Source organism: Lynx canadensis, chromosome B2 (genome assembly GCF_007474595.2).
Source record: "Lynx canadensis isolate LIC74 chromosome B2, mLynCan4.pri.v2, whole genome shotgun sequence".
Classification (NCBI taxonomy): domain Eukaryota; kingdom Metazoa; phylum Chordata; class Mammalia; order Carnivora; family Felidae; genus Lynx; species Lynx canadensis.
This window is the reverse complement of record NC_044307.1, coordinates 149,368,684-149,396,050: the sequence shown is the minus strand read 5'-3', so window position 1 is coordinate 149,396,050 and position 27,367 is coordinate 149,368,684.

The following is a 27,367-nucleotide window of genomic DNA, read 5'->3' as shown; positions in this document are numbered from 1 at the left end:
AACTCATGACATTTCGAAACTCAGGTTCAATGAGAGGGCGTTAGGTAGCTTATGTTCATCTTCCAAAATGGAAAACGGGGTGACTTGGAACACCTTAGCTGCTCCCTGTTAAATTTCACTGATTAGCAATTTGCATATTATACAACCTGCTTCTCCTGAGCTCCTAATGGTAAGCTTGCCAAAGAAGGCCTCCCCCCCACCCCCGCCCAGAACTTGCACCTGGACTTAGACCCGTCAGCTGCCCCCAGCCTCCTTCCTGCTCCCATCCCGTCAGTGCTCTGAGGCCCTCTGACCTTGCCCGTGACCTTGCGGTGAATGACTTTGGACTCCACAGCTCAAACCCAGCCCCTCGCAGCCCTCCGGTCCCCAGTAGAAAAGGCCTATTTTTTTCGGGGTGGGGGGTTGGGGGGGGAGGCTCTTTCCAGCAGATTGGCCTAGTTGGAGAAACTCGAGTTCACGCTACGACTAGACTCAGCTTTGTCCCCTCCCGAGCCGCATCTCCGGTGAGCGTCCTCGTCCTCTCTGGTTCACACCCGGCACTCCCCCTTCGGGAAGCTGCCCGCCCTGGGGGCCTGGGACCTTCCCTTCTGGTGTGTGTGCACAGCTCCCCGTACAGGCCCTCACTCTTCTCTTGTTGGGACCTCTTGCCCCACATGACCCCTCGCGGCCAGCATAGGTTTCTCCGAGCACCCGCTTGACCATCCACTGCCCCGCGCAGTCCTTCCCTGATGGCCCTGCGGCTCCAGGAGAAAGCTCGGGGCTGTGTCTCAGCGTTCATTGCTGCCCTCCTGCCCCACCCCAACCGTTCCTGCGGAGAAATTCTCTCCTTCTCTCGGCCGGTCCCTTGGCCTCCTCTGATGTGAGTCTCGGCTCCTCAGCTCCTTACATCCCAGTCCGACATGCCCTGTCCCGGGCTTCCGGACTTTCTAGGGATCCCCTTTAACTTTTCCAAGCCACCCTTGAGCTCGCTGCTCTCCCGCCCCAAACTCCTTCAGCTTGTACTGCCCCCAACCTCGTTTGGCGCTGGGGTTTCGTAAAGCCTCTGTGGGCCGATGTCTTTTCAAGTGTGCCCCTTGGGGGGCGGACCCTGACCCATCTGGTGCTTTCACGCCGGCCGGTGCCGTGGGGATGCTGGGGTGCATGGGCGTTCTGCCCTCCTCCACCTCCCGGAAGAACCTGGACGGGTGTGCCAGGAAAAATCTCTCCGATTTTCACAAGAGATCTGGCCTCTGGAGTCTGGCCTCTTCCACTGCTAGCTTGCTATGTGCCCACGGACAGGTCGCTTCCCCTCTCTGTGCTGCGTAAGACGGTGACGAGAACAAGAGGAATAAAGTGCCTAGTGTAGTCCTTGGCTCGTAGTGAACCATGGAGTGGTGTCAGCTTCACCGAAGTTGAAATCAGAAGTGGCAACTGTCCCATACTGCTGACCCAGAGGAGGCCCTGGTGAATTTCCAAAGTAAACTTCCTTCTGTCTGATACTCGTTTTAACTCACTTAGAGAGTTAAAGTAGGTGGATGTTTCTGGGGCTGTGTGCAAGTTGGATTTAAATATGAATGCTTACGTTCCTTAGTATATGCAGAGATTTAACTGCCAAGCCCCTCATAACGGTAATTACAGGGGTTCTAATGGGTACATTGGTGGCACTAAGTGGCTCATTTAATGGAAGTCATGTAGTTACATCACCAGACTGGGTGAAGATAGACGGATTAGCCTTTTCATCTCTCCCTCTGAATTACCCGGCTTTTTGTCTGGTTGATTGATTGTGACAGTCTTAACATTTTAAAAAAATGTGTAACGTTATCTTTCAAGTTTTTAATATGTCAAAGACAAGCGCACTGAGATTTTGTTTAGATTTAAGCTATCAAGTATATATGATTTCAGGGGGAAAAGGCCCATTGTTACATTACACAAGTTCACTTTTTTCAGCACATCTATAAAATCTTTTCCAAATTGTGCATATATTTTCCTTTTTTTTTTTTTTTTTCCTTAGCAAAGTTTTTCTAAAGTAGCTACATGGGGGTGAGGAACACAGGGGCAGCAAGATCGCGTAGCCGTTCAGAGTGAGCAAAATCACAACAGAGATGAACTCTTGGCATAATTTACATCAAATTCATAGTTTAAGAGTTTTCGGTTTTGTGTTTTAATTACCTTCATATTAAAATAAGCAAGGATAGAGGCACCTGGGTGGCTCAGTCAGTTGAGTGTCCGACTTCGGCTCAGGTCATGATCTCGCGGTCCGTGAGTTCGAGCCCCGCGTCGGGCTCTGTGCTGACAGCTGGGAGCCTGGAGTCTGCTTCGGATTCTGTGTCTCCCTCTCTCTCTGACCCTCCCCCGTTCACGCTCGGTCTCTCTGTCTCTCAAAAATGAATAAACGTTAAAAAAATTATAAAAGAGAATAAGCAAGCATATAGTTACTTGCACCTTCTCCGGACAAACGTGAACTTGTTCCCAGCTCTTCTGTGACCGTGAAAGAGTAAGATGGCAGCCTGGGATTCCCTAGTCATTTATTCGCAGCTATTGACTGAATACTGGTTCTCACTCATGAACTCTGCAGCTTTCTTGGGCTGAGAAGTGGCGTTTGAGCGGATTTGTGCCTGCCGGGCCTTCTTCCTCCACACCCACCACTAAGTAGACCCCAGCAAGGGCCTGCCTGCCTTTGGTCATTGGTGTTCCGACGGGAGGTGCAGGCCTTCCCATCAGACTCTCGTACATCCGAGACAGAAGGGCCACCTCACCTGACCAGGGCTAATCTAAGTGCCCTTGGCTCGGGGTCAGCGAGGGGGAATTCGTGCAGGTGTTCAGGCTGGCCTGAGGTCCACCCAGGACATTCGGAAGTCGGCCGGCCAAGTCGCCCAGCCTGGGCCAGCACATTGTCTGGTCCGAGCCCTCTGGGGGGCGGTGGACGAGGAGGAATGGGCAGCAGGGGCTCTGGGGAGGGCCTGCCCTGTCCTCTGGTCTATAATCAATGCACTGATTTCCACTGCTGAGCTAGAAGACAGGATAACGCTGGGTTTTGTAATGGTAACGATCCAGAAGGGAACTGAGACCCAGAAGTGAGTTGGAAAAACAGCCATTCAAAGTGCTTAAATTAAATTAATTGACTGATAACCTACTGTTTGCAAAGTACTGTGCTGAGATGCCAACCCAACCCATGTGAATAAAACATGGTCTTTTAAACAGTCAAATGTAACTGAAATTTGAACTCCCTACGAAGGAAGAGTGCAGGCAGATTCTCCTCCACTTAAGCTCTGGAAGGGCGACGTCCAAAGTGGGAAGCTCTCACACCAGGGGTGCTCACGGACCCTCGCTGGGGAGTGAAAAGAAAGGAGGAGGATGTTTCTAGATATTTGTACATTACCCTTGTGGAATTTCGTATTTTAGTGCATATTGTATCATGCACGTTATTTGTTAGTACTTTTCCTCTGTATATAATTTGTAAAAATAAGTAGATCAAAAAAAGGAGTGGGCTAGACTTCTTTTACTGGTAGGAAGGGGGAACGTGGGTCACGAGAGCACCGTGTTCTAGAGTGCCCTGGACAAACGTTTGCCACCTGCCACTGAGCCCCTGCGTCCTGCGTCCAGCTCCCAGCTGGTGACTTGCGAGGAGGGGTAGGTGGGGAGGAAGCCACGCTTTCAGCTGGCTCAATCACGTCCACGGCTGTGCTTAGGTGGGTATCTGCTGTTCCTTACGTGCTAACGACCGGGAGTCCTGCTTGAGGAGAAGGGTAAGGAAGTAAGTAGTATTGGGGGGGCAGGAGGAAGGATCAGCTCTAGAATGACCCCAGACAAGATCCCTGCTGAGCAAAAGGAAACATCTGTGCCTTCCAATGCTTCGTTCTTGGCGGAAGGTGGGTCCACAGACAACAGCACCCCGGCCCGGCATGCCCAGCGTGATGAGAGGTACCCGGGATTGGTGCCGGGGGAGGCAGAGGGGGAGGAGGAGGAGGGCGGGGAGGAGGAAGAGGGACGCGGAGGAGGAGGAGGAGGAGAAGGAGAGCGGGGAGAAACTCAGGGAAGCAGGGGCCAAGAGTCACCGGGACTCACATGTGCACGGAGGCCGGAGTGCCCGCCCCGCCTCCGGAGCGGCCGAGCCGCACAGACTGGGCCCTGGAAGCGGGTGGTTCGCCAACCTACTGAAAACTGGGGTTGGAAGAAACCAAACCTCATTGGCATTTTTATGTGTCTTCTCTCCTCTCAATTTCTTACACTCAAAAAGTCTTGACCACTTCTTGAGGGGAAAATTGGCCATTGTCCTCAATTTCTCATTTCAAGTTTGAGACGAGTGTGATGCTTCTTAAGGAACCTCTTCATGATTTCTTTGCGGCTCTGCTCTCTCCTTGCCCGGAGGCACTATTTAAAGCACAGAGGACTTTGACTATTAACTCATTAATCCCAGGGGCATCCTTGTGGGGAAGTAGGTGTCGAAATGACTCCATCAAGGCCACATCGGCGAGTCAGTTGTAGAGTCTGGCGCCTGGAAGGAGAGTTTCAGGACTTTTGAGAAGTGTTCTTTTCACTGAACTGGTCCAGTCAAACTAGGAAATGTTTACGAGCCTGGAAAAAAAAAAAAAATCCATGGACGGCCACAGATGTCACATATTTTCATTCGTTTCAGGGTTCTTGTTTGCAAATAATAAGAACCAATTCAGAAGCAAAGAAGGAGCACCTGGGTGGCTCAGCGGGTTAGGCGTCCGACTTGGGTTCAGGTCAGGTCTCGCGGTGTGTGAGTTTGAGCCCCGCATCAGGCTCTGGGCTGACAGTGTGGAGCCTGTATGGGATTCTCTCCCTCTCCCTCTCTCTCTGCCCATCCCCCCCTTGTGCTCTGTCTCTCTTAAAATACGTCCATAAACTTAAAAAAAAAAAAAAAAAAGAAGGAACTTAACTGGAAGGACATCAGCTCACTCAAAGAGTCAGAGGGAGTCTTGGGAACCAGGCTCAGATAAGGGACAGTGGCAGAGGGAGGCAGGTGTCTGGACCACAGCGGGCACCAGCTTGGACGTTGGGCACCCTGGATGGTGCAGAATAAACCCTAGGCTCTGCATCTGACAATTCAAAGTCACAGAAGAAACAGTTGATTAGTTGACATCACACTGGGTTCCAGAAAACAACAAAAAAAGTCAAAACAACAGAAGACATTGGAAAAGTGTTGGCTGTCTCCCCCGTGCTGGGCACTGGGTAGCGTGCCTGCTGCCGTGGGAAGGACACGGATTGGGTCCTCTGAGGCTCAGACGCAGGCGAAGGAGGCAAACAGAGAAGGAAACAGAGCATGTAGCTTTAGGGTCCATAACAGGAGTCTCACTAGAGACAGAATGCCGGTGGGCTTCCCGGAGGAGGCGAGATCTGATCTAGGTCTTGAAGGGCGAGTGAACGTTACCCTGCAGAAGAGGGAGGGGCTGAAGGAGCTTTTTCAGGCCTGACAGATGGCAAGGTCAGTGGCACAGAAATAACAGGGAACTGTGAGCTTTGCTGTGTGGCGGAACCGTGATTCGTAGAGCACGTGGCAGGAGAAGGCGGAAGAGGCGAGCCAGGCTTGGAATGTGAAATCCCGTGAGCTAGGCTGGAGACCTCGGGTTTCTCCTGTGACTGAGGGACCATAAAAGGACACTGGGGCGGGAATTTGATGGAGTTTCTTAAGGTGTCCTTGAGGACCGTGTGGGGAATTTGGGGGTGCTGGTGCTAGTGCCTTCTCACGTTCATCATGTTCTGCAGGGACTTTGCACACGCTGTTTCTTCCTTTAGAGACACCCTTCCCCGCATCTGCTCTGCAGGGGAGGGGGAGGACCGGGCAGCCCTGTGGCTGGGAGCTTGGAAGCTGACCGCAGACAAGGCTGTATCTGTTCTCTCTGCCCTGTGATGCTGAGCACTTGGCGCAAACTTAATCATCACTCCCCACGTGAGGGAATGAATATTCCTAGAGCACGAAGTTGAAAAAAGAGAACCAAAATTCCAAGGGCAGATTCACAGTCTTTTACTCAGCTCAATACCTTGCTTTTGAATGCCTTGGGCTCCTCTCTTTAACCTTGACTTGGCGAAAATAGCCGTGCTGATTCTCAAGTGTTTTCTGAGCCAGATACTCAGACGCGCAGTGTCTTGAATTCCCCTCTTGTTCCAGCCCCTCTGGGGTGTGTAACCAGAAGTGGGACTGCTGCATCGCATGTAATTTGAGGTGTAATTTCTTCGAGAACCGCCACCCTGGTTTCCACAGCGGCCGCCCCAGGTTACGACTTCCCACCAGCCGCCGCACGGGGCTTCCCATGCCTCCAGTCCCCACCAGCACTTTCTATCTTCTTTCTTTGCTTTTTTTTTTTTTTAAAGTAACACCACCCTAGTGGGTGTGAGTGGCATCTCATTGTGTTTTCCTGTTTGTTTCTACTTCCTGCGGCTTCTTCTCCGCTCAGTCCTGGGCTTCTGTCCGCCAGCAGGATCTAAGTCACTCGGATGATTGCACTGTCCTCTGCAGTGGCCCCTGGAGGCAGGAGGCCCTGAAGGGAGTGATTTGCCTGTTGTCACTTGAATATCCCACCTCCGTGCCTCCCGGGTACCAAGTGGATGCTTCATAAGCGTTTGCTGACTAACGGACTGAATGGTGGCTTAAAGAATAAAGTGGGGCACCTGGGTGGCTCAGTCGGTTAAGCACCCAACTTCGGCTCAGGTCATGATCTCACAGTTCGTGAGTTTGAGCCCCGCGTCTGGCTCTGTGCCGACAGCTCAGAGCCTGGAGCCTGCTTAGGATTCTGTGTCTCCCCTTCTCTCTGCCTCTCCCCGACTCACACTCTCTCTCTAAAATAAATGTAACAGCTTTTAAAAAAATTAAAGGAGCACCTGGGTGGCTCAATCAGTTAAGCATCTGACCTCAGCTCAGGTCATGAACTCGGGGTTCGTGAGTTTGAGCCCCGCATCGGGCTCTGTGCTGACAGCTCAGAGCCTGGAGCCTGCTTCGGATTCTGTGTCTCCCTCTTTCTCTGCCCCTCCCCGCTCATGCTCTGTCTCTCTCTGTCTCAAAAATAAATAAAAACATTAAAAATTAAAAAAAAAGAATAAAATGACCGCCCTTCTTATCCAGATGCTTCTGCCGTCATCTGCCGGCCCCCCTCCCCAGAGTCATCTTTGCCTCCTGCTGTGCAGCTCTCAGAGGGGGGGACGGGGGCTCTGAGCCCGTGTGTCACTGGCCCCTGTGTGCACACAGCATAGCACCGTCCGGAACCGAGTCTGCCAGCCCAGAGCTGACCCTTCTGTCACACTCCCTCTCCTTTTCTTCCCGCCTGCACCGTGTGGCCAGGGTCTAGCGCTATCCCAGCCCACACGGGAGGCGCGTGCAGCTAGTGATTTCGTTTCTCCGGAGGGTTTACGGAATACATCTAGTGGAGTCGGGACGCAGATTCTCTATCAAGAAACCTGGTATCTCTTCTTCCATTCAAACGGGGGGCTTTGTTCCCCTCGCTGAACGTGGCCAGACGTCGCAACTCCTTCGGAAATCTCTTTCGTGACCGCGTTTCTGTCGCTTACCACTGGATCGCGTTAATCGCTCGCATTAACTGGTTCGTTCCTCGGACGGGTGTTTGGGGAGCACTCCTGCGGGCCCTGGGCTGAGCCAGGAGCTGGGAGTCAGCTGTGAGCAGGAAAAGCTGAATCTCGGGCAAGACCAGGTGTGACTAAGCATCTGGACAGTGAGCTTGTCGAGGGCGGAGTGATTGGCGGAGCTGAAGTGGGGCGAGGAGGTCCCGAGAGCCTTCTTGGAGGAAGGGGTTCCTGAGTGAAATCGGGAGGAAGGATAGAGGAGGGACCGAGGTTCCAGGCAGAGGAACCACGCGTGGCGAGCCCCACAGGTGACATGTGGGATGGTGCACGTGGAGCTGGCAGGGACCGTGTGGCCGGGGCACGGCCCAGGGCGTGGTGATGTGACAGGAGGTGGGAGAAGATGTGGCCGCCGGACCTGAGACCTTGCACAAGGGCATTTAGGCCGTGCTGAGGATTTTGACCCTGAGCCTCCGGAGAAAGAGAAGGAACGGCATCGGATTTCCATCCTGGAAAACGTCTGGCTGCAGCTGGGAGGGCAGAATGGAGGCAGTGATCGGGGTGTGGAAGAGTCTAGAAGAGCCTGCACCAGGCGGATACTGGCGGGGTGGGAAGTAGATGGAGCTGAGATATTTAGAGAGTGGAGTCAACTGGTCTTTAGTGCAGGATTCGGCGTGGGGGGTGGGGCGGTGCAGAGAAGGTCTAGGCTGGTCCAAGCGGATGGATCGCACCCCCCAGAGAGGGCTCGCTGAGGGTGGGCTGGACTGTGGGCTTGGTCTCCTTGGACCTGAGGTGTCTTTGGGACATCCCAGGGGACATGCCAGGTGGACGTTGGGGACTGTGCCGGCGTTCGGAGGAGAGGTCTAGATCAGAGCAGAGGCACAGGGTGCGACCAGGGAGCCCGGGGAGGCCGTGGCCTCGACGCCACCAGAGGGAGACGGGAGGAGGGTGGCCGCCTAAGAGGTCTAGGGAGATGAAGGCTGGAAATCTCCATTGAATTTAGGAAAAGGGGCTGAGTCTGCAGAGGGAGAGGGCAGAAACCAGACTCTTGCGGGTCAAATGACGCACAGAGAGTGAGGACACGGACGGCCAGCTCCGACACATCGCTGTGAGGCCTTGGTAACGGGGAGGGGGGCGGCGAGGAGCCGGCTGGAGGACACATGCGACGGCAGCCAGGCTTGCTGCTGGTGTTTGCGGGAGAGCCTGAGGACCCCCCACTCGGCGAGAAGCGTCCCCCGCTCTCAGTGAGCAGCCTCTGTCCCGGGGGGCGGGTCGCGGCTGTTACCGAGCTCCCTGGCAGGTGGAAAGCCGGAGCTGGGATCCGCAGGGTGAGCCCGGAAGAAGGGGAGCACTGTCTCCTCTAACGGATGGGATGGACGTGGGAAGTGGGGTCATGTCATGACTGAGAGAGGAGGTGAGAGGAGGACGGAAAAAAGTCCGATTTGCAGACAGCGGACGACAAAGTAGTCTCGAGAAGCCACCGTGGAGCGCTGCTGGCTCCTGGAGCTGTTTTAAGTTGTCACCTCACAAGTACGGGCTCATACCAGGCTCCCGTCACATCTGTACATCGGCCCTCCTCGACCCCCGCACTGATCCAGGGGAAGCAGACGTGAGGTTCTTCTGGAATAGGGATTTTGCCGGACGATACAGTAATGGGGAGGGGCGGCGTTGAACGTGCGGGCCCTGGACCCAACCTGCATGAGAAGAAGCCTGTGGAAGAAGGGAGGGTGGAGGGGTCAGGACAACGTAAAAGAAGGGGTGAATTCACGTCGGTCCTGGGGAGATGACGCGGCACGTGGAGTTGGGTTTCCGAGTCTTAGCCGTCCGACTTCCGACGTCAGGAGAGGGGTGGGGGGGCCGGTCTCAGGCTGGAACACGGCCAGCGCCCATCCTGCACGACGAGCGTTCCTTGCAGGCTCCCTCAAACAGACGCGTCAGCCAGGAGTGTTCTTAGCGGTGACTTCCGTGGACTGGGACCGCTTGGTAACTCAGCAGATATGTGAGGATCCACGTGGGGGAAGGTGAGCCGCCCGCTGCCTTTCTGGTTGACATCAGCCTGTGTCAGTGTCCCTTTGAGGTGGCATCTCCAGAACGGGGCTGATTCTCAGAGTCTGAACCCCACTGTGTATCCTGTCCGGCTGTGGGGTATCTTGTAGCACTTAACGCAGGGGCCTGGCCACCCGGCCCTGCAAAGACCCCTCGTTTGTTTCCCCGCGGGCTGAGCCTGAGGTTGAGAGAGGGCGTAGGCAGCGTCTTCGAGGAGCAGTGGCCTGGGGATCCCGGAGTCGCGGAGGCAGCACAAAGAGGGGGTGATGGGGCCGGCCCCAGGCCGGGTCTGTGTGTGCGTCCCCTTCTCCTTCAGGACTGCGCAGTGCTGTGGACCCAGACAGAGCGTGCCTGGTGGTAACTAAAAGATAACCAGTATGGCAGTCAGGATCCAGCCAAGGGAGCAGAAGGAGGACATTCGTATAGATGTGTGCACGTGCACATACTCGGGGATTTATTGCTAGGAATTGGCTCACGTGCTTGTCGGGGCTGGATAAGCCAGTCCCAAGTCCAAGGCAGGGCTCAGGAAGGCGGGATGGGCTGGAACAGTGGGCAAGGGGGTTTTGGGGCCTCTGACTCGAGGAAGGTCTGAGCCCCCTTCAAAGGGCTCATCTGATTAGGCCACATCCACTCGGGTTAATCTCCCTTTTGATTAAGCTCAGGTTGACCAGTTAGGGTCCTTAATCACATCCACAAGCCCCCTTTGTGTCAGCAGCTAGATTAGTGACTGGGTCACCGGAGACCGTGGTTTGCTTTAGCCAAGGTGACCTCAACCCAAACTGGCTTAGAAAGTAAAGGGCACCCGCAGGATGGGGCGCCTGGGTGGCTCAGTCGGTTATGTGGCCGACTTCAGCTCAGGTCACGATCTCGCGGTCCGTGAGTTCGAGCCCCGCGTCGGGCTCTGGGCTGACGGCTCGGAGCCTGGAGCCTATTTCCAATTCTGTGTCTCCCTCTCTCTCTGCCCCTCCCCCGTTCATGCTCTGTCTCTCTCTGTCTCAAAAATAAATAAAACGTTAAAAAAAAAAAAAAAAAGAAAGAAGAAAGTAACGGGCACCCGCAGGCTCCCAGGACTGCCCGGAAATGGGCTTCTGAGCGCCCTTCTCCGCAGCCACCTCGGGTTGTCCCGCCTCCCTGAGTAGACCGGTCCTCAGCTGGGCAGCCCAAGTGGGTACAGAGGCTCCAGCCCTCAGAGCCACACGGTGCCAGGTCTGGAGGAAGAGAGAACCACCCCCCACCCCTCAACCGATCCTCAAACGAAGTCCAGACTCCAGGCTGCCCCACAGAGCAGGACTCGGGTGGACGCCGGGAAGCCTCCCGCCACCGGCTCGCACAACCTCCCGGCCTCCGCAGACAGTCCTGTGGAACCGGGGAGACTGTGACCCCCCTTGAGAGCAGGAGCCTGTTTTGTTCTTTAAAGATCGTTGAGTGTCCTCGGGGCACCGGGGGCTTTGACACAGACTTCCTCCTCTCGTTGCCACACCAGCTCCGCCTAAGTGGCTTGCGATCCACACGGTGTAGACGAGGAGACAGAGGAGCGCTTCAGTGGGCTGCCTGACAGTCACATAAATGGAATTGGGACCCAGTTTTTCTAAATCCACCCAAGTATCCACTTTGTGGTACCGTGTGTCATCCAAAGCAGCTGAAACAGTCCCAAAGCCATTCTTACTGAATTAGAACAAATTATCTTGAAAGGAGTGGTTGCCTGGGGCTGGCGGAAGGGGACTCTGAGGAATGACTACCAGTGGGTACGAGATTTCTTTGGGGCTGATGGGAATGTTCTGGAATTAGCGGTGATAATTGTGCCATCTTGTGAATATGCTAAAAACCACCGGATTGTAGACGTTAAAGGGGAGAATTTCATGGTGTGTGAATTGTAGCTCAATCAAAAAGTGTAAAAATATTATGTAAAAAAAGACCTGAATTAAGTATTTAAAGAATAACAGGTCAAAAAAAAAAAATAGAAAACCCTAGTTTACATTCATCATTTCTTGGCTTAAGCTCATTTAGAACAAAAGGTGTCCCATTAATGTGGGTTTTGGTAACTACAGGAAATGATAAATACGATGGTATAATTTTGATGCGAAAAGCTATTTCCCCCAAGGTCGTAAATTGTGTCTTGCTGTTACGTGAACCCTACAATTACAGTGGCTCAAGGCCATGTGCTACGGTTCACGGGCAGAACAAAGTCCAGCTGTTCCGACCTTCTCCGATCAACTTCCGGTCGGAGTTACTGGCAATGCCCTGTTTTTAAAAACGAGAGATGTGAGCCAGGCCCACGTTGGTGGGTTACCCAGAGGGACCTCAGGACCCCCTGCCTTAGACATCATTCACAACTAGTGGGGTAACCTGGATCAATGTGTTTTTCTAACGTAACCTCCGACAGCAAACGTTTCCTTGCGTTTTCAAATGACACCCTTGGGCAAAGGTTGAACCTAGAACCACATAATTTATGATGCAGCGAGTGAAGGGATGTTTGAGAACAGAGAAAGTAAGGAAAATTATAAATAAAAGGGAAAAGATTACCAAGGAAGACAGTATGCCATTTTAACTCCGTGGCCATGCATCACTACACAAATAACACCAAAGCCTGTGAGTTACCTTCTTAGTAGACACTCAAATCTTCTTCCTTACAGCATTTCATTTCTCTGGGCCTTCGGTTTCCCTCTTCAGACTTTTTGTTGGCTTGCAGTTCTGGAGAATGTTTAGGTCCTCCTGTGAGAGAGGAGTTTCCACACCCCTCTGCCCCTTCCTGACCGTGAAGCTTCTAGAAGGCAGTACGTCCCTGAGGCCCGAGCAGACCAGAGAGTCCTGTTTCTAATCCTGGGCCTGGGCCACCCGTGACCGGTGGACGGTCACCATCCCGTGGCATGATTCTCTCAGGGACCCATCTGGGATGCGGGTGGGTGTTAATGTGGGATCAATTTGAAAGTGATGCTGAGAATGATCAGCGTGGCCAAAAAGAGCTACAGCGTCGCGTGGGTGAGCATCCGTTCACGGTCAGGATCAAGGGGCTTGTCCCTTGTTGCCAGCGGCCGGGAAAGACCCCAGAGGCCTGACGTGCCAACCTGGCCGTGGCCAGAGCTCCACCAGATGGATGCAGCGGGGGGCACTTGGAAGCGGATAGACGAACATTCCTCGGAAAGGAAAGATTTGTACGGTGGGCCCGGGGGCGGGGGCGGGGGGCAGGGCGTCCCAGACAACACCCCCTCACCAGAACGCACGGCTCCTGCCGGCTTGGAAGGCGAACGCTGTGGACGGGGGGGGGAAAAAGAGGGAAGGCCACTTGAGAGAGTGGCCTGTCCGGACAGTGGGGTGGCCCCGCGTTAGGCCAACGCACACAACGACATTGCTAGTATTTGACTATTTTGACCTGCAGAAGTGGCCATTTCATACCTCAGCTGAGTATTCAGAGCAGGCCAGAGGGTTGGGTTTTATTTGCTTTTTTCTTTTGAGGGAGCTGTGGAAGGTTTTCATTCTCTGGGGTCATCAGTGACTCTCTGTCCTTAAGATGGGTGCTCCCCACCTGGCCCCACCTTTCCTTCTTCCAGTTCATTCCTTTCAGGCCCTGAGGAGACTCTCCCCTGCCCCCTTCCCTCCCACTCCGCTTCCCCTCCTCCTTCCTACTCTGCTCTCCCTCTCCTTCCCGTCCCCCTCCCCCTTCTTCCCGTCCCCCTTCTTCCCGTCCCCCTTCTTCCCCTCCCCCTTCTTCCCCTCCCCCTTCCTCCCCTCCCCTTCCTCCCCTCCCCCTTCCTTCTCTTCCCCCTTTCTCCCCTCCCCATCCTCTCCTTCCCTCCCTCCCCTCCTCCTTCTTCCCCTCCCCCTCCCTCTCTTTCCCTTCCCCTCCTCCTTCATCTCCCCTCCCCCTTCCTTCTCCTCCCCCTTCCTCCCTTCCCCCATCCTCTCCTTCCCTCCCTCCCCTCCTCCTTCTTCCCCTCCCCCTCCCTCTCCTTCCCTTTCTCCTCCTGCTTCATCTCCCCTCCCCCTTCCTCCCCTCCCCCTCCTTCCCTTCCCCCTCCTCCTTCCTCTCTCCTCCCCCTTCCTTCTCCTCCCCCTTCCTCCCCTTCCCCTCCCCCTCCTTCCCTTCCCCCTCCTCCTTCATCTCCCCTCCCCTCCCTCCCCCCATCCTCTCCTTCCCTCCCTCCCCTCCTCCTTCTTCTCCTCCCCTCCCCCTCCTTCCCTTCCCCCTCCTCCTTCCTTCTCCCCCTTCCTCCCCTCCCCCTTCCTCCCCTCCCCCATCCTCTCCTTCCCTCCCTCCCCTCCTCCTTCTTCTCCTCCCCTCCCCCTCCTTCCCTTCCCCCTCCTCCTTCCTTCTCCCCCTTCCTCCCCTCCCCCTTCCTCCCCTCCCCCATCCTCTCCTTCCCTCCCTCCCCTCCTCCTTCTTCCCCTCCCCCTCCCCCTCCTTCCCTTCCCCCTCCTCCTTCATCTCCCCTCCCCTCCCTCCCCCCATCCTCTCCTTCCCTCCCCCCTCCTCCCTCTTCTCCCTCCCTCCCTCCCCTCCCCCTCCTTCCCTTCCCCCTCCCCCTTCCTTCTCCCCCTTCTTCCCCCCCCCCTCCTTCCCTTCCCCCTTCCTCTTCATCTCCCCTCCCCTCCCTCCCCCCATCCTCTCCTTCCCTCCCTCCCCTCCTCCTTCTTCTCCTCCCCTCCCCCCTCCTTCCCTTCCCCCCCTCCTCCTTCCTTCTCTCCCTTCCTCCCCTCCCCTCCTTCCTTCCCCCTCCTCCTTCCTTCTCCCCCCTTCTTCCCCTCCCCCATCCTTCCCTGCCCCCTCCTCCTTCATCTCCCCTCCCCTCCCTCCCCCCCCATCCTCCTCCTTCGCCTCCCTCCCTTCCTCCTTCTTCTCCTCCCCGTCCCCCTCCTTCCCTTCCCCCTCCTCCTTCCTTCTCCCCCTTCCTTCTCCCCTCCCCGCTTCCTTCCCTCCCCCTCCTGCTTCCTCTCCCCTCCCCTCCCTCCCCCCATCCTCTCCTTCCCTCCCTCCCCTCCTCCTTCTTCTCCTCCCCTCCCCCTCCTTCCCTTCCCCCTCCTCCTTCCTTCTCCCCCTTCCTCCCCTCCCCCTCCTTCCCTTCCCCCTTCTCCTTCCTTCTCCCCCTCCTCCTTCCTTCTCCCCCCTCCTCCCCTCCCCCTCCTTCCCTTCCCCCTCCTCCCCTCCCCCTCGGCCTGCCCCTGCAGGACTCCCCAGGTGCTGTCTGCTCCAGATGTGTCTCCTGATGCACGCCAGTGTCACAGTGCAGAGTCCTCGCCCGGTTCAGTAAGCAGAGCGAGGATGCCGTCCCTGGAAGGTGGTAGGAAGCCAGACCCAGAGTCTACACTGAGGCTTCTTCTTCTTTTTTTTTTTAATATTTATTATGTATTTTTGAGAGACAGAGTGTGAGCAGGGGAGGGGCAGAGAGAGAAGGAGACACAGAATCTGCAGCAGGCTCCAGGCTCTGAGTGGTCAGCACGGAGCCCGACACGGGGCTCGAACCCACGCGCCGTGAGACGGTTACCTGAGCTGAAGTGAGACGCTTAACCCACTGAGCCCCCCAGGCGCCCCTGCACTGAGGCCTCCGGGGCTCGGCCGTGTCCAAGCACTTAGACCAGCAGGGGAAGAAGGAAGCATCACAGTCCCAGCTACTCCTGTCCTTGCCTTTGCTGCAGGACAAGTCACATGTGCCACAGCCCCGCTCTTGCATGGGGACATCCCGAGGCATTTGGGGAAGAAGCGCGAAGAAAACCAAGCGTTCAGAAACCAAGTTTCATTCTCAGAATTGCTGAGAATAGTCTAGCCGAGGTCTCCGGGAGGGCGGAGTGGGAGGGGGCGACCAGGGTTCGGCGCCGTCCTGGCAGGCTTAGCCGCTGGCACCACCCAGAACCTCTGAGGCTGAGGACATTGCTCGCTCACCTCCGGGCTCGCTCCCTCCGACCTCCGTGTGCAGCCCACAGTGTGGGTCCGGCCAGCGCTTCTCAGGTGCCCTCTGCTCTCTCGGCCCCTGTATTCTGAGCCCTGGGTGGGCCTGACCCGCCCCCCCCCCCCATAACCCCGTAGCAGGACTTTGTACTCGTCGGGGCCTGACGCGAGCGCAGCCCCTGCCGCCCTCCAGGGACACCCTCGCTGCCTTCCTCGTCCGGTCTGGATATGAGTCCTGGAGGGCAGCATCTCTGGCTCCCCTGTGGCCCCAGGACAGATGGGGGATGGTGGAGGGGGGCAGGGCATTCAGCACGGGGTGGGGGGGGCGGGGGGGAGCGAGGCCCTGCCGCCCCCAGAGCAGCGTCGGGGTTGGTAAGTGACTTGCCCGCAGTCCCGCCGTTTGTAGGGGGGTCTTGAACTGACACTCACACGTGTGGCCGGGAGGCCCCTCCGGTCCCTGTCCGGCACCCTTCTCAGGGTTTGTTCACGGAGCTCTCCAGAAGGGGGCTCGAGGACAGGCGCGGCAGGAAGGGCGAAAAGGCCCAGGCCCCGCCCAGACACCCGGCCACTTGGTGGTGGCACTTCCGGGCCACAAGTGCAGCTGGACCCCACCTCTGTCCCCTGCGGCTGCCGCGGGGCAGCTGAAGAGCCAGGCCTGTCCGTGTGGAAAGTTCGGCGTCCGGCCCTGGCAACGCGCTAAGAGATGCACAGCGTTTGTTGAGCCCGTCCCCCAGTCTGGGGGGGGTGGGTCCCCCACCTGGGATGGTGCCTGCCGGTCACCTGCGTACCTGGCCCGGCTGATGGGGCTGCAGACAGGCTCTGTGCTCTGTGCAGGACAGGTGCTCTGTGCGGTCACTGGGGACGGCGTGCAGGTGGCCCAGGTGGTGGCCGTGCCTGGTCTCTAAGCGTCTCCAGAGCTCACCCTCCGGAAGCCTCTGGAAGGAGGTCGGCCTCACTGTCTGCTCAGCGTGTTGAGTTCGCTTCCTGCTCCCTTCCAGCCACTCTGGGGGCGAAACTGCCGGCTCTGGTCCCTCTCCGGCCCGGTCCCCCGGCTGCCTGCCTGCCTGGCACGTCTCCCGGTCGTCTGCTGCTGAGGCCGGAGTGAATTTACCTGGTCCTGGCAAGACAACCTCACAGTCTTACATCCGGTGTGAACCCTTTGGCTCCTGACACACCCGTCTGTGTCTTCTTCCGCCGCACACCCTCAGCTCGTACTTGGGGGCACACCTGTCCGCACCTTTCCTGGGGTCACACACTTTTGGCCTTGGTCCCTCCGCTCTGACACCTGACCTTCACCGACTGCTACCTAGAACGGAACCCAGAACTTGCACAGGGCTGGGCTTCTCTGCCATTGCCAGTTCGGGCCCGTGGCGTAAGATGCAGGAAAGAACGCTCCCGGCTGAGAATAGTGTCTGCACTCCAGCCAGCTCAGGTCAGCCGGTTGAGCAGCCGCTCCCTCGGCCCCCGTTTCCCTGAATCCAGGGGACTTAGGGAACCCTGGGGTGGGTACTGCCCGCCCTGGAGTCGAAGGGTCCCGGGGCGAGCAGTCCCGCTCGTGCCCCAGGTCACGGGGGATGTTACCGTTGCTGAGTCAGAGCCCAGACAGGCTGTTTTGTCGCGGCCCCGGGAGGATCCAGGCGTCCCCCAGCCTTCACATTCCCTCATTTGTCTGGGGGGGCCCCACGGGTGTCCTCCAGCGTCTAAGGGTGGTCTGCCCTCCCTTCTTTCCCACCTCTCTACCCTGGGAACGGCAGGAACTTAACAAAGACACATAATTTTGCCCTGGTATGTGGGCTGGTGAGTCACAGTCAAGGCTGGACAAATAACCCTTTGCTCCTGGTCAAGGACCCCCAAAACCCACACAAAGGGGGAGAGAAATGGCTCATGTTTCTTCGCTGCTCCTTCCAAAGATAACTTGAGTTTTGTTGCTTACTGAAGATCCTGAGAACAGGAGCTACAGAAATGCGTTAATGTCATTTTTATTCATTGAAAACTCCTACAACTAAAGAGAAGAAAGATGACCTAGGAATATGAGAATCAGAGCGAGGGGCGTATTTATCTGGTCTTGGACTAGTGGCAGTGTGAATGACTTCCGGTCCAGCTCGCAGCAGGTGGGGCGGAGGTGCGCGCGGTACCGAGCACAGCACCCACTCCAGCGGTAGACCAGTCTTGGTCGAGCGGGGACCCCCGTTCACAAGCGCTGTGGCCACTTCAGCATTCAGACTTGAAATCGTGCGGGAGGAGGTCACCTAGAATATGTAAGGGATCCAGCCCACCTTTTGTCACCAGGAAATGTCTCAGCACACTGCCAGTTGGACCCGGTTAAGCCCGGAAACGCCTCTTGCGAACCTTCACCTGTTGCGTGCTGGCCGCGGCTGATGAAATGAGGTTAACCGACTTCATTGCCATCTCCTGACAAGGGTGGTCCACCCTGAGGGCAGAGGGCTTTGCATTAAGGGCAGAGAAGGTGACGCCTTGGGTTGTTTGGGACCTCGGAGAAATCAGAAATCGGTGGGGCTCGGAGCCCAGCAGGCTGAGGTAGCTGGGACAAGCTGGGGAGGCAGGGGGTCAGGAGGGCAGAGGCATCCTCCCGGGGAACACAGAATACAGTTTTGCCCAAGAGGAGATCCCTGCTTAGTGCCGTTCTGGAAATCATCAGGAAAAATCATAAACTCAAAAAGGTTTTAAAATCAAGATTCTAAATCTGGTTCTATAGATAAGTTACTTCGTAAACTTGCTAAGTTAGCTAAGACCTTACATTTCCTCGTATGGCAGTTGTAGATACTTAAGAAGACCGACTTTCTTAAAATTCCGTGGTGGGCTATCGTTAAGACGGATAAACATAGCTCTGTGGTATCTCCTCTGACTTCCCATTGACCTGGCATTGGATGATGTTTGTGTGTTTTTTAATTGTTTGTGTGTTTTTGTCTTTAAAAAAAAAAATTTTTTTAACATTTATTCATTTTTGAGAGTGAGAGAGACAGAGCATGAGCAGGGGAGGGGCAGAGAGAGAGGGAGACACAGAATCCGAAGCGGGCTCCAGGCCCCGAGCCATCAGCACAGAGCCCGATGCGGGACTCGAACCCACAGACCATGAGATCATGACCTGAGCCGAAGTCAGAGGCTCAACCGACAGAGCCACCCAGGCACCCCTGTGTTTTTGTCTTTAAAAAAACAAAACAAAACAATAGGACATCTTGACAGGTGGAAGAGAGAGTGGAGAAATTTGTGAGGTACGAAGGAAAGACATAATATAAAGTATCGATAACTATCCCAGAAACCATTAACAAAGATTTTTAAAAAAAATGATTCCTGAAATTTTTAAGTATACAGAAACTTTACAAAATATTAAAGGTAAATTTAAGTGTGAATTCCTATCCTGGGCCATAATTTCTTACCAGAAGGGACTGGTAATAATTTCTGACCAGAGAGATAGGAATCTGTTTTTAAAAGTTATGTTAGGCTACTTTATGTAGATAAAATGTCATCTAGTTACCGGTCAGGATCAGGGCCTGGAGGTTGGCAGAGACAAGAAACCTTGCTTTGCAGAGACAAACAAACCTTGTTTTCTATGGCTCCTTCTCAAAGTTGGAGGGTAGGTTTGCATGCAATTTATGGGGGTTAAAGATCTGACAGTTCCAACCTGCTTAGGATTAATGCTGTAAAATCAGCTTCTGGATTTGGTGAGAATTACCCATTTGCATCCGTCTGACCCTGTAAGCACCTGCAGATCCCCTGCCCAGGGGACGGAGGAGAACTGGGGTTTACTCAGCTCCTTCTTTGCTTGTATGGTCTCAGGTGCTCGGGTCGTGTCTCACAAAGGATAGCAGACATCTCTTATCTTTTCTTCATGATCCACACGGAGGGATGGACGTTAGAGGTGACGCGGGCCTGACTCCCTAAGACACGAAGTTCCAGTGTCACACAGACAACTTATGGGGGCATATCTCTCCTTCTGGGGACAGGGGCGGGCCCCCCACCCCCACCCCTGAGCATGTCGCGAGCCCTCAGTGTGACAGTGACACCGTCCAGCATGGCTCCCTAACATCACGTGTGCAGGCTTCTGCACGGACATCCACCTGAGGTTTGGGAAAGGACCAGAGGAGCTGTCTCTTGTACACATTCTAGACGAGAGCATTACTCATTATTACTGTGGACGATTGTCAGTGTTTTTGCTTGTGTCTCCAATGTTTAGGTGACATGACTCCCACTCAAGGGAGGGGTGGGTGGCGGGTGACAGTTTGTTTGGAGCCCAGCTTGGAGCTGGAGGAAACTTAGCAGACAATTCCCCGAAGCATTTACTACCAAAAACAATACAGACAAAGCGGTGGTTCTATTTTCATGATCACTTAGTAAACTTTACACGTCTAGTTAGAAAAAGCATTTCTGACCCACAGAATGTTCACCAATTTCCCAGTTGCTTTTGCAAGATTCCGAGTTTCCAGGTGTCAACATGTCATCTCTAGAGCAAGATTTCTAGAATATTTGGGGCCGGGACCTGGAGCTTCAGCTTATTACCACTGCCCGGGAAGCAGGCCCTCCATTTAGATTCTCACGGGTCCTCTGTCTGTGCGGTTTCTTCCACGAATGTTCCCACCCGCGGATGCAGCTGAGATGGCCTTTCTCCCGGAGGTGTTGCCCTGCAGCCGTGGAGCTAAGAGTGGGGGCTTCCGGCCCCCCCCGCAGACAGGACGCGGCACCCACGAATGTCAGAGAGAGGTGGCCTTTCCTTGTCACATAGCCACCGCCGTAAGAGGGAGTCGGCCTTCAAGCAAAGGCAGCTTCGGGAAGCAGGAACCCAGGGTGTTCCAGCAGGGTCTCTTCATCAGATGATCTCGAAGCTCATCCTGGTTTTGATCACAGTCCTGATGGAAGGGGTGCCTGGCTCTGCCCTTTCAGAGGAGGCAGCCTGCTTTGTGAGCTCTGTGCCTGGTTTGAGGTAACACGTTTCACGGAGCCTGCTCCTGATGGTGGAAATGCTCCCTTCCCCTGGGACACCAGGACCTCATCTTAGGAAATCATGGAAGGAGCCTGTGAGTGTTTTAAGCAGGAACGACCCAAGTCCGGCTGCTGGAACCCATGAGCTCCGATTCCCGGTGATCACTTCACTGAGAGCGATAAGAGTATAAACCCCTAACTCTGCACTTGCTTTTACGGCATGACTGCATGTCTGGCTGAATCCCTAACCCCTTAGGTTACTGGGTCCTCCAGGATCCAGCAGGGGTGCCTGGGGCGGCTCCATTGGGGGAGCGGTGACATCAGGGGACCAGAGTGGCCTGTGGGTGGGCTCTTGGCAGTGGCCACAGAGCTTCCCTGGGGCGTGTCTCATCCACAGGGACACTGGGGATGCCCCTGCGTCCTGGGAAGGAAGCCCGGGACGGCTCCTGGCCCTCCGCGCGCCCTCGCCCCTCGCCCTGACCGGCGCTACCCCAGTTAAAACCCAGCGGAGGCAGGACTGGGAGACGTGCTCTGGTGCGCTGGTTCACCCACTGATTGACTTGAATTCAGCCTTTTGTCTCCTGGCAGAGTGAAAAGCTTTGTTCTTCCTTGAAGATGTGTCAGCTGTTACAGAGTAAAAGGATGTTGGTGAGAGGGGGCTGGAGTCCTCACCCGGGATGGGAAAGCTGCTGTTGGGGGCGAAGTGAGCACAGTGCCTGTAGATGCCTCTGCACCTGCGGGCCTGGTGCCCGGACGACGCCAGTTAACGGCCGCGGAAGGTTCGGTTCAGGCTTGGACCGGCCCGTTCTAACAAAGGGACAAAACCGCATTCAGGTTTTCAAACTGCAGGTTTCTCTGCGTGTGCGATCTTGCGCATTTTACCAAAGAATTTTCGTCTCTACAATGGCAGCATCAACCTCTGCTCAGGGTTAATGGGATATGTGTCTGTATCAGAAATGTGCGCATACACTTAGGATATGTATTCCTATATTTTCACCTGAGTTTCACCTCCCTTCACCTCCCTTCATTTCTGTCTCGAGATCCCCGGATGACGTGTATGTTTCAGAGCTACCTTGTGGTCAAGTCGGTATTGGATGATTTTCTTGCCCTGGGCTGAAATCCTTCTGGGCAGGGCTGCTGGGGGCTCATGCTTCTCTAGACAGAATGATCTCTTGCGGGGGGAGCTCCGCCTCCTGGGCCAGCTCTCCGTGCTTTCTCTCCGGTGTGGGGAGCGTGTGGGACTCACCTAGGGTCCCCGCTGGAGGGATCCGCGCTCTTTCTAGACCACAGTCCTTAGGGTGGGAGTGAATGGACAATCCGTTTTTGTAACTAATCTTTAGAATGCATTGCAAACAAAATAGACTGAAAGCCAGGTATCAAAATAAGTAACGTGGGGGGGCCATTGGGTGGCTCCGTCCTGGTAAGCGTTGGAATTCCGCTCAGGTCATGAGCTCATGGTTCGGGGTTCAAACACCGAGTGAGCTCTGTGCTGACGGCTCGGAGCCTCGAGCCTGCCTCAAGGTCTGTGTTTCCCTCTCTCTCTCTCTCTCACGCTCCCTCCGCCCCTCCCCCACGCTCCCTCCGCCCCTCCCCCACGCTCCCTCCGCCCCTCCCCCACGCTCCCTCCGCCCCTCCCCCATGCTCTCTCAAGAATAAATAAACATTAAAAAAAAATAAGTGATGTGTGTTTAATAAGAACATCACCTCAATTTTGAGCGCCCACGAAATACTATTGGACCTGGGTCCGATCAGATCTTAGTGGCTGAAAATCTGTTCCTAAATGTAATTTTTTTCTGCAGCCCGTTGGGTTTAGCCGTGATTGCTTCTGGGGGAAGCGGTGAGGACACCGTCCGGCGGGTTAGAGAGGGGTGTCTGCGTGGGCAGCACCCGCGGGTGGGTTCCGGTGTCACCTCTCAGGTCAGGGGAGGGTGGGAGGGACTAGGGGGAGACGTGGGGAAGTGGGGGGAGTGGGGTCCCAGCAGGGAGTGGGGGGGGTGCAGGGGACTGGAGGACCCGATGGGAGACTGGGGGGACGCGGGGGGACTGCGGGGGATGTAGAGAGAGTGGGGGTGGGGGACGCCGGGGGACTGGGGGGACGCGGGGAGAGTGGGGAGACGCTGGGGGACTGGGAAGGATGTGGGGGGAGTGGGGGACGCGGCTCTGCAGTCTGTGCGCGTGTCTGTGCGCATGTCCTTCGCGGACGGGGTGAGCGCAGTGACCCTGGCCGGCGGTGGGGGGAGGGTGCACCTGCCCCCGTCCCCGCCCTGCGCCCCCCTCCCCCTCGCCCCCCAGCCGCCAACGCGAGAGGTGGGGTCTGCTGGGACCCGCCTGGCTGCGCCCCTCCCTCACCCAGCCCATCCGCCACCTCCCGGCTCTCTCCGTGCCCACTCCCTACCCTCCCTCCCGGCCACTTGTCCCTCCGGGCCCCCTGGGCGCCCCCTCCGTGCCCTCTCTGGGGGTCCCCTCCGTGCCTCCCCCGCCCTGCCCCCTCGTGGCTCCCAGGCAGCGGTGCGCAATGTCTGCGGGGTCCCCGTCTCCAGCCCAACCCCGGAGGCGCCAGGGGGACCCACGTGTGACCCAGCCTACGTGTGACCGGCGGGGACGTGTGGACAGGGTCGTGGGGGCTCCCGCAGGCGGTTAGGGCAGGCACACCCGGAGGGCGTGACAGGGTGGCCGTGGGGACAGAGGAACAAGGCTCCGATCGTGCACCTGCCGCGTTCCCTGGGAGTCCACAGCCGTGTGTTGTATTTGGAGGGAAAATGGAAAGTGGGGATGTTTTATCGGCTCCCTGAGTGAGAAACACAACCTGAGGAAAAAAGGAGGAGAAAAACAGGACATTTCAAAGGCTGACACAGTGCAAAACTGTCCTTTTGTGCTGTGAGAACAGGAAATTGGAACCGAGGTGTGTGGGGTTCATTTCTAAGGAGCTTGAGAATCCTTTCTCTTTTGAAATTGTGTTGCTGATCAAAATTATGATCTAATGTTTTAGTATTCCTGAGGACAAAAGGAGTTTCTTGACATTAATTTTTGAGGCAAGATCCTACTAAGAAAATTGAGAAGACAGAAGAGGAGTGATAGAAAGTTGGGAGCGTTGAATGCCTCTGGCCCTTTCGGTTTGAGGTTTGGCTTCCGTCCGGGTTGGTGTTTGAGAGGCAGGTGTTCCTGGTGGTGGTGGCTCTCCCACCCCTGGTGGGTGTCCGGAGGACAGACCCCTGCACGGGGACGCCCAGGCCGCGGGGGCCACAGCAGAGTCGCTCACGGACCTCCTGCAGTTGACTAGCTCTGAGCTGGCCAGCAGGAGGGGCACCCGGGGCGGGTCTGTGGTCACCCTGTTCTCCCAGCCGGCCTCAGGCCAGCCTCTCGGGCAGTTTGTGTGTGTTGCTCTTGCCTCTGTGGCCGCCCGGACGGCCCGAGGAGCACAGCTGGAATCTTCTTTAGACTGGACGTAAGGGATGGGCTCCAGGACGTCAGGCTTCCTCTCTCAAATGTCAAGGAACCACAATGCGGCTGGACCGTTTTCAGCTGATCTAAATCGGGGCTTGGGGACCACACAGCTGGAGGCCCACTTGCAGGAGTGATGACGTAAGCCCTCAAATCACTTCATCTTTTCTTGTGCTGCTAAAAGCTACTTGACCCTGAGAGACGAGAAAGAGCCACTCGGCCACCACACATGTCAGGTTTCTTGTCCCCTGTTGAAGGTGGTGGTGGCTGAGATCTTCCCCGGGGCAACAACAAGGAGTTCTGTTCATCCGAACACTGTAGATGGGGACCCTACCTGCAGGGGGTACAGGTCTACACCTCTGGGTTAGGTGCCTTTGAGCTGGTGACTTCAACAAGCTGAACCTTGGATTTTTTTTTTTTAATTTTTTTTTTCAACGTTTATTTATTTTTGGGACAGAGAGAGACAGAGCATGAACGGGGGAGGGGCAGAGAGAGAGGGAGACACAGAATGGGAAACAGGCTCCAGGCTCTGAGCCATCAGCCCAGAGCCCGACGCGGGGCTCGAACTCCCGGACCGCGAGATCGTGACCTGGCTGAAGTCGGACGCTTAACCGACTGCGCCACCCAGGCGCCCCGGATTTTTTTTTTTTTTAACGTTTACTTATTTTTGAGAGACACAGACAGAGTGTGAGCGGGGGAGGGGCAGAGAGAGAGGGAGACGCAAGAATCCGAAGCAGGCTCCAGGCTCCCAGCTGTCAGCACAGAGCCCGACATGAGGCTCGAACTCACGAACTGTGGGATCGTGACCTGAGCTAAAGTCGGACACTTAACCGACTTAGCCACCCAGGCGCCCCAGAACCTACGATTTAAGTCAGGTGAGCAAGGAGGAGTTTGACACCCGCCTGGCACCCAGGGCGTGGGCGCCGTGGGTTCTTCCTCTTCCCCCTACAGTGGCCGTGGCCAGTGGGTCACATGGTACCTTTGAATGTGGCCCTCCTACCACGTGTGACGTGATGGCAGGAAAGCAGATCTGCCCTAAGTCAGCCACCGAATGCCCTGTCCTCGCCGTGGGCGTGAACGCAGAAGGACCCAAACTTAGGAACCCTGTGGAGGTGACCAGCTTGACCGGAGGCTCAGAGCACAGAGCATAGCTCACGGATACGGGTTCTCTCGGTCTTCGCTACAGATCTCCTGTCAGGAATACTTTTCTCTCGCGCTGGCCCGTCTCGTTTCCTGAACCGTAAGCAACTCGAGGGGAAGGGTCTGTCTGATTTCATCCACTGCGTCACAGATGCGTAGGCCCCGAGCCCTGCTCTGGGAACACATTTGACTGCGGGCCCTGGGGTGCAGCCGTAAATGAATGAGACAGAGCCCCTGTTCTCCAGAGCTCACGGCATGGGGCCGAGCGGTAAAACACGGAACAAGTAACTGGAATGTAGTGTCAATGTTCGTGGGTATCATGAAAAAAAAAAAAAAAAGAAAAAGAAAACAAAATGCGAGCATGAGGGCCAGTGAGGGATGAGGTGGGCATGTGTGGTGGGGTCGTTCATGTACAGTGTTTTGGATAGGAGACAGGGCTTCTCTCCAGGGATGACATTTGGACAGAGATCTGAATGAAGTGACTGCACAAGTCATGTGACCATCTGGAGGAACAGCATTCCAGGCAGAGGGAACAGCAAATGCAAAGGCTCTGAGTCAGGGCGAGGAGTTGGCCATGTCACGGGTGGGCAGGGTGAAGGGGGCCCGTAGGGCAGGTGCAGCGAGAGCAGTGAGTCCCCTGCAGTGCTCTGGGCCGGGCTCATAGGACTCAGGGCAAGTTGCCCAGATTTGAGCCATGATAAAAAGTGGTTTCAGGGGTGCCTGCGGGCTCAGTCGGTGAAGCATCCAATTCTTGATTTCAGCTCAGGTCATGACCTCACCGTTCCTGGGATCGAGCCCCACATGGGGCTCTGAGCTGACAGTGCAAAGCCTGCTTCTTGGGATTCTCTCCCTCCCTCTATCTCTCAGAAATAAACATTTTTAAAAGAGAGGTTTCAGTTTGTCCAGAAACGTGCACATTGCTAGCACACGGAATCCAGGTACACAGCTACGTGCCTGCTGGTAGTTACGTGAGCAACTGACAGCTGGTGTGGGGGAGGGGGGTAACTTTTCCTTTGTAACAAGTGAAAAAGTCTCCCTGCCCATGGCTCTCTCACTTCCGGGAGACTGACAGACCAGCCCAGAGAGTTCACTGTTCTGAGTGCGTCCGCAGAAAAAAGGCTACTTGAAAGCATTGTCTGCCTGAAGCCAGGGAGCACCTCTGTGACTCAAGAGATTTAGGATCAGTACTTTCGATAGAACGATCACCTTCTGACTATATGCAGCAGTGTGCAAAAAATGCAGTGGGTGAAAATGAAATTAAAAAATTTTTTTTTTGCAAGAAAGAAGACAGTATAGGTTGCCCTGAAAAATACCACGATCGATGCTGCCACAGATCGTCTTACGAGAAATACCCAAATCCTATCAACCACTTCGTGATGTTGACATGTTAACAAAGGTTTGTGAACCAGGCTGGTAGTTGCAAATACAAAGAAGGCTACATTCTTTGCTCTGAGATGAAGATTCAGATCGAGTGGTTCACGGTAGGTCAGGAATCGGAGGATCTGGACGAGAATTATGATGGGGTAAACATAGGCTGTTTGCAAAGAGTGTTTTTAATGGTTGTGCATGTGAATTATATAACAGTTACATAACCTTTGCCCAAAGCAAATCTTCTTAAATATATAGTATCCCAATCAAAACTTCATTTGGTCGTACCGTCTGATATTTTGAGATGCAGTTTTTTCGTTGCAAATGATTCTTTCGTTTGTTTTTTGTTTCATCTTTTACCAAATTTAAGTTCGTGACCCCCTGGGGAAAGACTCAGCCTTTTTGAAGTGACCAAGAGAGCAAGTAACTTTCTGAGGATCTCAAACATTGACGTAGTAGAACCACAGACTGAACTTAGGCATTTCCGAATTCAAATCCCATGGGACTTTTAAACTAAGCAACGGAATGAAACAAAAATTTGTGCAGCAGTTAAAAGGATCGCCATGCGTGAGTCTGAACATACTGGAATGCGTACGTATCCTTTAAAGCAGAAGTTTGAAGTTTGGAGGTCTGAGATTAACAGGGAAAGTTTTTGCCAGGTTCGGAAACTTCGAACTCAGAACAGCGTCAGGTTTGCTGAAGCCTGGAGTTGACCTTTCGGAGGCCACCTTCTGCGTGGCTGGTGGCTCCTCACGGCACCTGCCTGCCTTCAGCTCAAGAATGTCATTGCTGTCATGCAGAGAAACCACCCAGCAACTCACTCAAGTCAGTTATCTGAGTCTTTATACTCTGTCAAAAAAAAAAAAAAAAAACCCCACAAATCATAGGCAAGCTGAAACACATTAGCATAATTTAAACTTGTCTCCTACGTTTAAATAATGCCATCTTCCACGTTCCTCGGCAGCATCATAATTATCAGTAATTAAAACATTAAATGCTTCATCACTGGAAGTGGCTTCCATTCTTTTAGCCACGCTG